The sequence below is a fragment of the Tripterygium wilfordii genome, chromosome 2 (assembly GCF_013401445.1).
Source record: "Tripterygium wilfordii isolate XIE 37 chromosome 2, ASM1340144v1, whole genome shotgun sequence".
Classification (NCBI taxonomy): domain Eukaryota; kingdom Viridiplantae; phylum Streptophyta; class Magnoliopsida; order Celastrales; family Celastraceae; genus Tripterygium; species Tripterygium wilfordii.
The window spans coordinates 3,106,790-3,120,024 of record NC_052233.1 but is presented as its reverse complement, the minus strand read 5'-3'; the positions used below and the strand labels follow the sequence as shown (position 1 = coordinate 3,120,024).

At 36.5% G+C, this 13,235-nt stretch overlaps 1 non-coding gene across 1 annotated transcript; it reads left to right on the top strand.

Annotated features, from left to right (window-relative positions):
- The first annotated feature begins 84 nt into the window (after positions 1-84).
- Positions 85-191, top strand: LOC119983984. Its single transcript, XR_005464819.1, has one exon. It is a non-coding gene; the product is annotated as a small nucleolar RNA R71 (small nucleolar RNA).
- The last annotated feature ends 13,044 nt before the right edge of the window (positions 192-13,235 follow it).

The window sequence follows — 13,235 nt, the reverse complement described above, 5'->3', positions numbered from 1 at the left end:
TTTCCTCCAGCAGCTGCATCTAACCTATGGCGGCATTCATCAGCCAGATGTTGGTAAAAGTATGATATAATCTGCCATGGCAAGAATTGATGATGTGGGCAACCAATCAATAAAGTTTTATATCGCTCCCAAGCCTTAAAAAGTGGTTCTCCCTTGTTCTGTCTGAAATGGAAAATCTGATCCCGAAGCCTCTGTGTCCTTGACTGAGTATAGAACTTCTGAATAAACTTAGCAGAAAGTTGATCCCAAGAAGTGATAGAATTTGGTGGCAAAGTCTTGAACCAGATCTTAGCACTTTCCTTAAGAGAAAAAGGAAAAAGCTTCAACCGTATGAATTCTTCAGATATGCCTTGAATTTTTTGAGTGCCACAAATTTCCAGAAAATTATCAATGTGATCACTAGCATCTTGATTTTCCGCTCCTGAGAATGATGGGAGCATGTTAATCACATGACATTTAAGCTCATATGATAGATTTGGCGGAATGGTTGGTAATATGATGCAAGATTGTCTAGTAGAGAATTGTGGCATAGAGTAGTCCATGATGGTGACCAGAGCATTTGCATTGTTGGCATTATTGCCAACTTCCTCACGATTTTCAGCCATGCTCTCCTGTTCAGAATGTTCTCCCAAAATGTTGTCACTAGATGAACTAGAGCTGGATATAGGAGGAGAGATAGAACGAGTGGAAGATTTCTCCTCAAGAAAATCCTTGTCTCTCTTGTTCCTTCGTGCACGTTCCAAGTCTAGATCGACAGGAAGAATTTCTGTATCTTGAGAACGTCTTCCTTGCATGAACTACAAACAAGAAAGAAAAGTATAAGGATCACTAATTATCCAGTAAGAAAGAGCTAAACTAAGTATGTAAGTATCTATGTATATAAACAAGAATGGATCAAATATAAGCAACCGTCCCCGGCAACGGCGCCATAAACTTGTTGGGTCTAAATTAACCTTACTAGCAAGTGTACTAGTCGGCGACTACAGCACAATGATAAGCAAGGGTCGAATCCACAGGGACGGTGTTATATCTAATCCAAATGTATATTTGTATGTACGTATGGACAATGCAAACAAAAGTAAAGTTCAACTCAAGATTGTTTGGTTTGGTAATTAAACTAAAACAAGCAAAGAGCAAAGTGTTTTTGGTATTTTCTTAGAATAAGGATGCAACTAATGCAAATGAGATGATTTAACGAATATGAGATGAACACCAAGGCTTCGGAATCCCCCTTGGGAAATGACTTGCAATGACACAAATTCACACACATATTTGCTAATTCGGGCATAACGAATCCGTACCTAAGTCGGTTTTAGCGCACTTAAGCCGAATCTCCCTAAAATCGATTACTAGCCATCTTATTGGTCTAGGTCGGATATTCCTAAATACATTCTAGCCATCCTATTGGTCTAAACATGCATAGGAATTCATGAAGTTCTATGGAGATTAGGATTCATACAAATTGTCACCTAATTAAAGGGAGACACATTCATAATCAAGTGTTTCAAGAAGCATAATCTACTTGACATATTATTGTCTAAGCAAATTCTCCAAACAATTTCATCCAAAAAACCTAGGTGTTGGCCAAACACCACAAGCATGAAGAAATTGCAATCAAACATAGAAACACAAGATTTATACCCAAATCAACTCATATATATGTAAATCAAGTCATAAACAAAGTCATCAAACCCAAGGCTTCAACCTAGCCTTGGCACAAGAGATTTAGTTACACATAATGAGAGAGAAACACAAAAGGAGAGATGAGAAAATCATGAATAAACCCAATTAGTTGAGTAGATCCAAGTTGAGCTGAAGAATCTCTCCTCCTAGCTCCAAGAGTCGCCTTCCCCCTCTGGTTTCGCTCTCCAGAAACTCAGTTCTCGGTCTAAAAGTTTCGTGCGGCTCGGCAAGTTCGCGAATTAAAACATCCCAAAAAACTGTCTTGTACGCCTAGGCGCGTTGTATTCACGCCTAGGCGCACCACGCCTAGGCGCAATCCTAGGCGTGCACAACTTCAAATTCACGCCCCAACTCGCTGGACTGGGCGTGCACAAGTGATACTGGGCGTGCACAAATATTGCGCCTAGGCGTGGAATGATTCCAAAATCTCCATACGACGTCCGATTTGCACGATTTTAGCGTCTACGGAAAGCTTGAGATGTCTAGTTTGCAATGCCTTTTATTTCGCTTGATTCCGATAACGTGACAAAAAGTTATAAGTATTTGAACACACGAAGGTCGGTGGACATTTTCTTCAGTTCAGCCCTTTTTTCATCACTTTTCATCCAAACCGCAATCAACCTATCAAAAAATACAAATCAAAACATAAATACACTCATTATTTATTTAAATGAAGCTTAAGAGGGGGAGATTCCTACCAAAAACAATAGGTATTATCACACCTATCATCATTCTGGGCACTCGAGCGGCTGAGATTAACCTTTCTATTTTCGCAAGGCATATACAAGGCCGCTTGACCCTTATAGGCCGCTCGAACAGTGCTTAGATGATCTTCTACTCCAGAAATGCTTATCTTGGCCACTCGAGCGGTGATTTAGGCTCGAGCGGATGTATCTGTCCATTCTGCTCCAGAACTATGCAAACGTCGAGATCCATCCTTGTGCACGGATCCATCCGTCATATACAAATTGTTTGATGTAATTTCATTCGCCTTTGTCTCTTTTCACTCCAAATCTTCACGCCGATGCTTCTACGACAAAAACATAAATAACGCTAGTAATACCAACTCAATTCCATCAACTTTACTAATAACGATGTAGAAAATATGTACAAAAGTGTACAAATATATGCACATCACCAACTTGATTCACTGAGTGATTCTTGCCATTTTGATTTTGCCTACGTCTTCTCCTTGAAGTCTATAACATTTGTCTATGGTGTGTTTTTCTTTCTTGTAGTAGTTACAGAATAGGCCTTTGTTACTCTGAGGATTTTTGAATGCTGGTTCTTCCCTCTTGTTTCTCTCTGGTTCCCTGTTGTTATTCTTGCAATTCCCTTTGTAATGGTTGCTTGAACCATTGAAATGAGGCTTTTGAACTGCTACTGCTATTGCCATTGCACCAGTAGATACTGGAGTCTCTATTTGGATAACTTTTTGCTTGATTTTCTCTTGTAGAATCATATTAAAACTTATATCCAAGGATGAAAAATGATTCATAATAATATTTGGCTGCTTACATGATTGTAAGCAAGCAAAGCCCATAAGAAACTGCATCACTTACTCATCTTCTCTTTCCAAAATCAGAGGTTTTAAAACATCACAATGGCACTGACCACATCTACGTGCTGAGATTTTATTGTATTTTTGCATTTCATCCCAAAATGCCTTGAGTTTACGTTAATACTCAGTGATTGAAGCATTCCTTTGCTTGATATTTGAAATTTTTCTGAAAATTTGAAAAATTCTAGTCCTATTCATAGCTGAATACCTATTTCTGAAGTTTGTCCAAAGCTCTTGAGCTGTATTCCAACTTGATATACTGACCAATATTTGTGAAGAAACACTATTGGTAATCCTGGTTTTGATTATGCTATGCCTTGCTCTCAAATATGATAATTGGGATCAGAATAAGAAGGTACTGGTAGAGATCCATTGATAGCTGAATACCTATTTCTGAAGTCTGTCCAAAGCTTTTGAGCTGTATTCCAACTTGATATACTGACCAATATTTGTGAAGAAACACTGTTGGTAATCCAGGTTTTGATTATGCTATGCCTTGCTCTCAAATATGATAATTGGGATCAGAATAAGAAGGTACTGGTAGAGATCCATTGATGAAAATAGCTTTGTTCCTTTCCTTTAGAGCATTTAACATGTAGAGCTCCATGAATGATAATTTGTCCCTTTAAACTCCAAGTTTATTAACTTGGTCACTGAAAAATCTTGAGCGAGAAAAGTGTAAGGATTGCTAAAAGGATTGTGTGATGGGTTAGGAATAGGAGTTAGCAGTATTGGAGCTTGAATTTGTGAAATGGGAGGAACAATAGGTATTGTGGGTAGAATATTGAATATTGGTGGAGTTATAGAGTGAGAGAAGGTCATAAGGGGTATTGAGGTTCCAGCTTGTGGAAAAAATGGAATGGTGTCTGGTGAAGATGCACCAATAGTAAGATTCAGATATGGCATTGTAATACCAGATGATACACGTGAGGGAACATTCCTCATGTAAGAAACTGCCTTTACCATAGCTGTAGAGATGGATGACGAATGTACTGGAATCACAGGTAGATCCATGTGCTCCGATATGATGTTGTGATTTGAATATTTGCTCGTTTGGTTGCAGGTTTCAGTAGAAGAGATTAGGTGAAGAAGAAGAAGAATGAGAAAGAAGAGAGTTTATAAATGATTTCATAAATTCATTCACAATGAGTGTACAAACTAAAAGGCATGTATACTTGTACTATTACAACGGTCCCAAGATGGGACACGAAGGTGTATTTAAACATTTGAATAAAAGAATGGAAAACGATATTATATGTTTGTGTGTAAATGTGTGGGCTTGAACTCTGTTCGACTTAAATGATTGGGCCAAGACTAAGTAAGTAACAAGACTGAAATAAAAGGCCCAAAGTGAGGCAACCCATAAACAGAGACAAGCCCTAGAACCTAACATCCTTCACGAGCATAGTCAATCACCTTCATGAGCAAACTTTGTCTTTGGTTTATCAAATGATCCATTAATTTTGCCTCGAAAATTTATCTTCTACTAGTCTACAAAAAGTAAGCAGAAAACATGTGGAATAATATGCAAGGAGAAAAGTTTCTTTCAATATATTTGAAGCCAAGAGCTTAAAACTGTCAAAATAAAAGACGATTTGGAAATGAAAGGATATATCTATACCTACTGAAAACCACACTAATGGCCATATCCATTTGCCATCTCGGTATCGTGAAATCAAATAACCTGAAGTAGGCTACTCGAGTTGTGGTTCAGAATTAGATCCAAACAAGACCTATATATTTTCTACTCAACTATGACGTGGAATAAGTTGTATATTTATTTCATAACTGAGAGTTTTTATCAGGAAACTAGGTTAGAATTGTCTTTAATTAGAAACTCTTTGTCTATGGTTTTATGCTACAGGACATACTTGTAAATTAAGTTTCCTAGTTTCTTGCAAGAGGAAGTTCCTTGAAATTAGGGCTTGTGAATATAGTCAAACTAGGAAACTCGGATCTTAAAAGATTTGCAGTCTACGACTCCTAAGGTTACTGCTCAACAAGTTGAATACTATATATAGAGAGTTCGAGACTGCTTGGTGATCATCGAAGCAAAAATACAAATATCAAGCCGATCTTCATTGGTGCTTTGAGGTTATTGTTTCATATGTTCTTTTTGTAGTGAAGAGTGTTGGTGTGATAAAGCTCTTGGTGGAGTGGATCACTTGTTGGTGGGCAATCAAACAACGTCTTCTTAGCTGAAGCCTTTGGTAGTTCCTAAGGCACGTGCGGCTAACGGATTTGCTACTATTAGTGAAACATACACTGAATAGTTGATGTACTAAGGTATTTTTGCCTTAGAACCTTTGTAATCTTTATTCCCTTAGTAGATTGTTTCCAAGGTTGATCGCTTGATAGGCTTGAAGTTGTTTCCTTGCTGGGATTTCCTCGTTATCTCTCATGTGTTGTTTATTGTGTTTCTCTATTTCGCATGGTTCCATATTACTTGGGTAATAGTTCTTCAAGTAGAACATAAGATAAGAAAAGCACTACAAGAATAATGGCCAGTTGCTTCATCATCTTTGCCATTGATTCATATTTCGAAGCAAATAATCAATCATTTGCTTCAGTAATTTATCCCGTGGTATTAGTTATTAATTGCTTCACTATATTTGCCACTGAACTAAAAGATGAGGCTAATACATCTAATTTTGTCACAGCAAATAACTCCACCGTGGCAAAAAAAAAATTCTTGCAGCAACAATATCCAGCGAAATAGAATTTGGCTCCATATTCTAATTTCACTCTTTCACCCTAATCGCTTCTCTCTCTCTCTAAGCAGATGCTAGATTTAAAATCGTTCATTCGTCTCAACGTCCATCTAGAATCACGTTACAGTCGATCGAGTGAAAATAATTTCAAGGTAATTTATGTCGTCGTCTTAATAGTACCCCTCTAGAAAATTCATTTTTGCCTCGGTGTCCTACGGAGGCAAAAAATATTTATTCTAGTAGTGAGGTAAGTGGATGTGGGTGTGGGTAATTAGATAAGGCACATTTTATTTGGATTGTCCCTTTTAATTTTAGATTTCTTTTTGTCCAATTAATATAAACATTAAGAAATATAAAAGATAATATAAACATTGAGAAATATAAAAGATAATTGCGGTCGAAATGAAGAATTTTGCGGGGTAAGTTGCCCAGACACAATTGTGTGCGTAGGTGATTAGTATTTCATATTTTAAATGGCAAACATTTGACTTAATGGAAGAGTTATATGATTCAATTCTTGGAAACACACATTTCATAAGGCTTGTATGATACAACTGTAAATCCAAAGCAAATGATTCAAACACATAAATCAATGTGTCCAAACTTTGGGTCACAGAAAAGTTTTGTCAAATTCTTATCCAAATTTGGGGTTACAGAAAAGTCTTGCCATTCTCTTAAGTTGTTTTTGCTGTCTTTTATCGTTTCTTTAGTGGTGAAATGCACCATTTAACACTCTTTATTTTGTAAAAGCGTTACACCATGTGTGATTGTAACATCCTAAACAGTATCCATATGAGGAATAGAAAAGGACAATGCCAAAAAAAATTGTACACAATAATAATAAACTCTAGAACCATGTATTTCGGGGTTGCAATTCCTAGGCATGTAGATGTAGCCTTGATGAAGAAGAATGCAATTGAGACACTCGAAAAATTCGAGACATGTAGAGAGAAGGTGAAGAAGAAAGCCTACTATGAACAGTATAAAACACACCTAAGAAGCATTGTAGATGGAAATGAATTATTGAGATTCTATTATTTGTTTAAGTGAAAAGTAAACAACCCAAATCTCGTAAGATTGTTCAATCTAACTTTGATACATAACACACCAGGAAGAATAGAATTCTACTGAGCACAAGCAGTGAAGAAGTGAGTGATAATTTCCCTTACTTTAAGAAAGCAAAGAACATTAAAAGAGCTGGTGCATCTTTTCAAAGTGAAGGACAATCCTTGTGCATATAGTGTGTGAGTGCGTGTGTGTATATATACATACATTTATAAGGAAAAAAAAGAGCAAGTCTTCAATGCACCTAACAGAGTGTTTTCATGGCAAGAGGAATATTCAGAAAGATCACCAAATTTTCACATACATGGAGTGAAAAACATAAACTGACCAAGATCCAAGAATCAAATGAGCCGGAAATATCGATTGGTTTATTGCATCGAGAGCAAAACAAAGAAGGCAAAGTAAGTGATGAACAAGCAAATACATGAACTTTTAATAATTTCGTGAGTAAGTAAACGCACTGAAATTCACGTATACTGAAATTATTATACTATAGTTATTACAAGAAGAAGTGAAAGATTAAACTGAAGGACAAGTAGCATTTTATGTCATACAGAAAATGATTTCTCTTTTTGACAAAACAAAGCTAAAGCAATTTTAACGTAGCTTTTTCTTGCTGAAAATGAGTTCCTCCGTATTCCAATCTGATCAACTACTTTAGTTTCCTAAAAATACAAAACAAAAGGAGAGAATTTACAGAAAACTCTAGAAATTGTAGAATACATATAAAGACATGCTAATGATATATATATATATATAAGAAATACTCACTGATCATAGCTTTTCCACATTATAGCTTCTTCTTCTTTGTCTTTGATTTGACCTCTTCACCTGCTTAAGCCAACTTCCTTCAACAAGCCTCACTAACCAATGTTGTCTCCCAGAGAAAACAATATATCCCAAAGAAAATCCCATAACCAGTCCTGAACTGTAACCCATCAATATGATCTTCCAGTCAAACCCACTTCCAGAATCATCCTCTTCACTAAGGAATGGTTGCGATTGTGGTGGAGCACCATTATTGCAACAAGTTTTTGACAATGGAAATCCACACAACCCTGAATTCCCTTAATAGGAACTAGTGTCAAATGTGTCGAACTACGTGCTCCGGGGTATGGGTCCAACAAGCATGTTATGGGAGAGGTTTAACTGTTCAAGAAATGTTAGACCCGCCAATTGCTCAGGAATCTTGCCTCCGAGCTCGTTGTAAGAAAAGTCAACCAGTCAAGCTCTGTCAAATATCCAATTGACAATGGAATGCGGCCACTGAGGAGGTTGTGTGAAAAGTTGAGGCCTTTGAGGAAAAAAAGATTCCCAATGACTTCCGGAACTTTTCCTTCAAAATTGTTATTAGACAAATCAATGGCCTCGAAGGTGGTTATTATTTTCAAAAACTCATACTCCGATCCTTTGATTATCAGAATCACAGAATCTTGAATGAGCGTATATGATCCTCCAATATATTTCATTTCATCATCAGGAAAATCTTTGTTGTGCTTCATGGCCATCATATTATTCTTGATATATTTCCTTGGCAGAGGACCCACAAAATCATTGTTGGAAATATCAAATATTCACAAGTTTGGGAACGAATGATGGGCCTTGTAGTCAAGAATCGGACCACGAAATTGATTGGATTTTAAAACAAAGAGTTTTAATTCTGGGAGAATTTGCAACCAATGAGGGAATGTATCATTTATCATGTTGTTCCCAAGATTCAAAATTTTCAAATGTTTGCAATTTGCAAGAGATCTTGGTAAAGGCCCTTCCAATTGATTGCCATTGAAGTTGAGACTCCTCAAGCTACAGTCTTTTCTCAATATGCTTGGAATTTTTCCATGAAATGAATTCTTTTGTAGATGTAAAATCTCAGTACTGTTGGTTAAGTTTCCAATGCACTCAGGAATAACATCGGACAAGGCATTTTTTGAAATATCAAGGAAGGATATCCTATTCAAATTGCAAATTGAATTAGGAATCTCCCCCGTCAAATTATTAGCAGAGATTCGGAAGAATATCAATTCAAATGGGGGAACTGGTAGTTGTCCTTGAAGCAAGTTGGAGTGAAGGTCAATTTCTTTTAGATTCTTCCATGGAATTCTTTTTATACTGCCAGTCAAATTGTTGTACGAAAGATCCATCATGTACAATGCTTCCCTCCCCACATCATACATCCAGTCAGGAACATGTCCTTGTATGTTATTCTTGGAAAGGTCTAAATATCCCAAGTCTCTTGCACCTCTTAAGAAATTGGGAAATTCGACGGTGTTTTTGTGGTTTGCTTTGGTGTTTAAAAGTGAAAGATTATTAGATGAGAGGTCAGGCCATTCAAGATTTTTGAGCTTCAAGAACTCGTCATTCCAAACCACACCAGTCAAGTTATTTAATGACAACAAAAGGCTGGTAAGGTTAATTTGACCAAAGACAGAACTCGGAATTTGACCTTGCAGCCTATTATTACTCATGTCAATTACCTCCAATGATTTAGAGAGATTAAAAGAAAAGGAAGAGGATGGTATGGTTCCACTAATTGAGTTGTAAGATAAGTCTAAGAAAACTAGTTTTGAAAGATTGGACAAGTCAGGAGCAGGGCCTACCAGATGATTTCTATAAAGAGATAAGATTTCAAGTTTTGTGAGGTTTGAAAGTGCAGATGGTATCCTACCAGGGAGGTTGTTATATTCCATGCTCAGATGAATGAGGTGTGTTAGACTTCCAATGCAAGTAGGAATCAATGATTTTGAGATATTAAAATCATAAAAATCCAAAAACTTCAAGGACGTCAGATTGCATATTGATTCAGGAAACTCTCTCATGGAATCTATCCAAACAAGTTCAAGGTGCCTTAGAGGTGTGCTCCAATTAGACATTGGAAAATCAGTACTCAAGCCAGGCTCGTCTGTTAGTTGAAGTAACTGGAGGATCGGTAGGACTAGAATGTTCTTTGGAAACTACCCACGCAATCCACAAGAAAGAAGATGCAAAGATGTCAAAGATGATGAGAGATTCATCAACAAACCTGGATTTACTGAAGACATGTTCACCCAGTCGAAAAAAAGTTCTTGTAGAACACTGCAATTTTGAAGCAATCCTCTCAGTTTAGGTACTTCAATCTTCACATCAGAGATATGAAGAGAAATCAATTTGGACAGGTAAGATAATTCAGATGGGACCTCTCCTAAAAATTTGGAATCAGATAGGTTAAAATGTGTCAAACTCCGAAACCTACAAAATTTGGAAGAAATCTTAGAACGATGAAAATCGTTATGAGCAAGATTGAGTTTTTGGAGGTGCGAAAGTTGGAAGATACTGTTGTCGGAATATAAAGAGCCATAAAGCCAACTGCAACTGAGGCCGAGGCCAATCACTCGACCAGTGACAATATCACAAGTAACACCATCCCAAGAACAACAATCCTTGCCTTTCTTCCATGATGTTGTCTTTGGATAAGAATTAGTTGGACATTCTACGGAAGCATGATGTTTTAAAGAAAATTTATTTTTGAATTAGATCAAGGCAAGTTTGTCATAATGGGAGCACAGGTGTTGTGACGTGTTGGCTAAAAAGGAGGGAAATGACGATGAAAAACAAAACTTAAGACTCTGAAACAAGAAGAGGAAGTAAAGGATTCAACTGTACTACCCCATCAATATCACAATTTTGTAGAGTAAAATGAAGTTGTAGAGATGAATGGTGAAACTATCAGAACAATTGGAGAAGACTATCATATACATAATATGATTACTGAATAAGTAAATGATTTTGGTGCTGCCACGTCATCTCCTAAATTAGCTCTATGATTGCCACTTGGATTTATGGTAAAGATTAGATTAAATAAAAATCAAGTTTTACATACATACACAAATAACGTTTATTTATTATTGTTTTAAATAAAATTTAACTTAACTGCCGTTCACACTTAACGGCTTGCATTGCCACTAAGAGGTGTTAGTGGAATTTGCTTTAAAATATATGAGAATTAATTTTGTACAGACTATTATTGTGAGTTTATTGAAAATTTATTGTTAGTAATTAGTATTAAGGGACTCAGAAAAGTTATATATGGTTTCTCATTATCGTCGTTTCAAATTAGCTTTGTGACACGAGTTTCGAATTAGCTTTGTGACACAACTTAAGGGACTCAGAAAAGTTATATATGGTTTCTCATTATCATTGTTTCGAATTAGCTTATGACACAATATTTCGAATTAGATTTGTGACACGACGCTTGAGATCTATGCGATTGAGGTCCCTCTTTTGCCTTTTGTTCTATATTCAAGCAGAGGATTGATGGGTGCATGTTTCCAATCAGATATGAAGCAACCAGATTCAACGGTACCGGAAGAGATGTCATCGGCAAAGGGGGTTGCAAAGCAGGTTGAGGGGCTGAGTCGATAAAGCTGAAGTTGGACGAGTTGATAATGCTTGATATGGTTCTTTTGGACTGTCAGGTCAATGATGATTGAAGATGATATTACTAGGAAGCTCATGTAGACGAGGGTTTATAGAATTATTGTGTCTGCCAGAGTAATGGTGAAGATTGAACAAACTATTGCTCATTCAGATGAGGATTTATAGAACTTATTTTCTAGGTGTGATATTTTCTTTGTGATCCCTATTGTATGCTATTTTATATTTCATCAAATTTTCTTTGGTATGCCTTTCTTTCCATTCATTATTGGTCTCACTTATTGATGCAGCGCGGCGTGGTGGAAGGAACACGTACTTGGACCTGTTGATTCGACACACGAATACCAGGAACAAGTCTACTTAAATATGTTGATTCGACACACGAATGCCAGATTTAAGGCTTTAAAACTTTGTTTATTCTAGCGAATACCAAAGAATTGGAAAAGACTAGCCGTCTCTTAATTTTATTCAATCAAAAACTCCAAAATTGAAATTCCTCAATGAGGGTTACAACCTTAAATAGTAAACTAAACGAAGCCCTAGACACTTCTAATAGGAAACAAATACTTAAAAAGATACTAGACTCCTAGAAAATAATACTAATTGATTTACAAACAATTGATTTCCTAAAATACCAAAATAAAATATTTATCAGAAATATTTCCATCTGCATCATTCTCCCTTTGTTGGAGAAAACTTGACCTCGAGTTTTGAAGACTTGTAATAGAAAACGTCTGATTTCTTGATCACCATCCTTGTACCAATATACGAAACCACTTTGAACTCTTGAATAAGTTTGGAAACAACATCAACAAAAAGTTCTCTCCATGTGGGTTTTCAAGTATTTTTGGAATAACAAAATCAACGAATTCAACAGGCACCAAAAGATTATCGGGATTTAATACTTGAATGATGTCCAATTTATCCTCCATTAATTCTTCTTTAATATCTTCATGTACCAAAAAATCTGATTCATCTGGATAAACATCAAAAATTGGCTCACCTTGTTCATCCGCGAACTCCAAAATGGGCTTGGATAAACCTATCACTTCTTGTTCCTCTTCATTAAAGATTGGCGTTGATGGTGCATCCAATCCTTCCTCGATCTCCAAATAATTGTCATAGACTGGTAATCCTATATCCCACCGTCTTGGATCAGGATTTTTGATTTGTTTCCTTTCTCTTGCACCATCGTCCCCAAAAAGGGTTAGCGAAGACTTCGTCAGATTCTGCCTCGTCTGCCTTCTACAGATTCGGTGATGAGTTTGTTGGTGTAGATGCAACGCGGCCTCTAATCGTTGTACAAATAACTCCAACTTTCTCATAAATCGACCTTCCAATGCAGCGCGGCATGGTGGAAGGAACACGTACTTGGACCTGTTGATTCGACACACGAATAGCAGGAACAAGTCTACTTAAATCTGTTGATTCGACTCATGAATGCCAGATTTAAGGATTCAAAACTTTGTTTATTCTAGCGAATACCAAAGAATTGGAAAAGACTAGCCGTCTCTTAATTTTATTCAATCAAAAACTCCAAAACTGAAATTTCTCAATGAGGGTTACAACCTTAAATAGTAAACTAAACGAAACCCTAGACACTTTTAATAGGAAACAAATACTTAAAAAGATACTAGACTCCTAGAAAATAATACTAATTGATTTACAAACAATTGATTTCCTAAAATACCAAAATAAAATATTTATCAGAAATATTTCCATCTGCATCACTTATTGATCTTTCTCAAATTCCTCAGTATATGTTAGTTGATTTATATGAGATAGTGAAGTTCTTCACCACAGAC